This window comes from Tursiops truncatus, chromosome 2 (genome assembly GCF_011762595.2).
Source record: "Tursiops truncatus isolate mTurTru1 chromosome 2, mTurTru1.mat.Y, whole genome shotgun sequence".
Taxonomy (NCBI): Eukaryota; Metazoa; Chordata; class Mammalia; order Artiodactyla; family Delphinidae; genus Tursiops; species Tursiops truncatus.
The window spans coordinates 114,243,409-114,246,145 of NC_047035.1; the positions used below are offsets into that span (position 1 = coordinate 114,243,409).

The 2,737-nt window shown below is 42.4% G+C and overlaps 1 pseudogene; it reads left to right on the plus strand.

Annotated features, from left to right (window-relative positions):
* Nucleotides 1-230: 230 nt before the first annotated feature.
* On the plus strand, nt 231-817 carry LOC101321910 (ADP-ribosylation factor 4 pseudogene; annotated as a pseudogene).
* Nucleotides 818-2,737: the final 1,920 nt, after the last annotated feature.

A 2,737-nucleotide genomic window follows, 5' to 3' on the forward strand; every position in this document is an offset into this window, starting at 1 on the left:
GGAGTGAGACTGATAGACCACATGATAACAGTATTTTAGTGTCGTCGAGCAGGTTATCACCCTGCTAATTTCTGTCCCAGAGGGGAGCTCCATCATACACACCGGCTAGCGAGCCGTCCCTGCGGCCCTCAGCTCCTCTTTCCTCCCTGAGTTTGCCAGGAGCATGAAAGAAGGCCCGGGGTCGCCCCAAACCCCTTCTGCTCCTTCCCTTCGCAAGTGCCACTACCACCATGGGCTTCACCATCTCTTCCCTCTTCTCCCGTCTCTTCAGCAAGAAGCAGATGTGCATTTTGATGGCTGGATTGGATGCTGCTGGCAAGACGACCATTCTGTATAAACTGAAGTTAGGAGAGATAGTCACCACCATTCCTATCATTGGTTTTAATGTGGAAACAGTAGAATATAAGAACATTTGTTTCACAGTATGTGATGTTGGTGGTCAAGATAAAATTAGGCCTCTCTGGAGGCATTACTTCCAAAGTACCCAGGGTCTTATTTTTGTGGTCAATAGCAATGATCGTGAAAGAATTCGGGAAGGAGCAGAAGAGCTGCAGAAAATGCTTCAGGAAGATGAGCTGCGGGATGCCATGTTTCTGCTTTTTGCAAGCAAACAGGATTTGCCGAATGCTATGGCCATTAGTGAAATGACAGATAAATTAGGTCCTCAGTCTTTTCGTAACAGAACGTGGTATGTTCAAGCCACTTGTGCTACACAAGGAACTGGTCTGTATGAGGGACTTGACTGGCTGTCAAATGAGCTTTCAAAATGTTAAATGAAACTCGATATCTAACCAAGGACATGTTTGATGGAATCGGTCTAGGCTTGTTAAAACGAAATTAGTTTGCATCTTGGTTATTAAACAGTATCTGGGACTGGTTTGGGCAGAATAGTACTGCGTTTTAACTTATTTTGTTGCCAATTATTGTTTACCAAGTATAATGTTGCCATTTAGCAATATGCTTGGTTTTAAAGAGATTCTCTTGGGGAAAAAAAAGTGTCCTCTTTTAATTTTACTTTCCTTAAGCCTAAATGCCTGGACGTAGCTAATGTGACACCTTTGAATAAATCCATTTTGAATGTTTTTTTGAGCCCACAACAAATAATGTTTTAAAGTTATCCCCTTGCTACGTTACTGATACCTTTATCATTCCTGGGACAGTCAACAGCTGATTTAAAAAATGTAGCATTCCATTTGTCTTTATTTTTCTCCCTTGCCAAAAAGACTTTTTTTTTTTTTTGCGGTACGCAGGCCTCTCACTGCTGTGGCCTCTCCCGTTGCGGAGCACAGGCTCCGGACGCGCAGGCCCAGTGGCTATGGCTCACGGGCCCAGTCACCCCGAGGCATGTGGGATCTTCCCGGACCGGGGCCCGAACCCGTGTCCCCCGCATCAGCAGGCAGACTCCCAACCACTGCGCCACCAGGGAAGCCCTAAAAGACTTTTTTTAAAAAAGCGTTTTGAATACTGCTTGTACCAGCCAGGGAAATGCTCCAAAACACTATTCAGTTCTCTTGCACTGAGGAGCTTATATTTCCCCCCATTATTGATTCCTGGCTTCTATCAGCCAAGCTTACCTTGGTGTGGTTTGGATTTGATAGCTAATTAGTTCTATGCTAGTTGTGAAGAGTTCATATTGAGATGATTTTTAATACTCAGCAGATGGTCTTCCTTTATATTGTACCTTTTTTATGTTGCATGTTGCTTTTGGTATCAGCCTGACTCTTGGCCCAGTACATGATAGTTCTGCTGATGTTTTATCGTTTATTGGGGAACACGTCTTCATTAAGAGTTTTTGGACAACTCATCAAACTCAATGAATGAGTTTTATTCATAACCCATCTGGAATTATTCCTAATAAAATGATAAAACATGTAAAAAAAAAAAAGAATATTTTAGTTTTGTAAGAAACGGCCAAACTGTCTTCTAAAGTGGCTGCACCATTTTGCATTCCCACCAGCAGTGAATTAGACTTTCTGTTGCTCCACATCCTTGCCAGAATTTGGTACCGTCTTCTTGGAGAACTGATCTCTTCATCATTATGTAATGCCCTTTTTATCCCAAATAACTTTCCTTTCTCTGAAGTCTGATCTGTCTGAGATTAATATGGCTATTCTTGCTTTCTTTTGATTATTGTTAGCGTGGTATATTTTCCTCCATCCATTTACTTTAAATCTATATGTGTCTTTAGGGACTTCCCTGGTGGCGCAGAGGTTAAGAATCCACCTGCCAATGCAGGGGACATGGGTTCGAGCCCTGGTCCGGGAAGATCCCACATGTCATGGGGCAACTAAGCCTGTGCGCCACAGCTACTGATCCTGCACTCTAGAGCCCATGAGCCACAACTACTGAAGCCCATGTGCCTAGAGCCCACGCTCCACAACAAGAGAAGCCACTGCAATGAGAAGCCCGTGCACCACAAAGAAGAGTAGCTCCCGCTCGCTGCAACTAGAGAAAGCCCGCACGCAGCAACCAAAGACCCAACACAGCCAAAAATAAATAAATAAAATAAATTTATAAAGAACAAAATCTATATGTGTCTTTATATTTAAACTGGGTTTCTTATAGACAACATCTAGTTGGGTCTTGTTTTTTGATGCACTCTGACAATCTGTCTTTTAATTGATGCATTTAGACCACTGACGTTCAAAGTGATCATTGATACAGTTGGATTACTATCTACCATATTTGTTACTATTTTCTATTTATTGTCCTTGTTTATTGTTCCTATTTTTGTCTT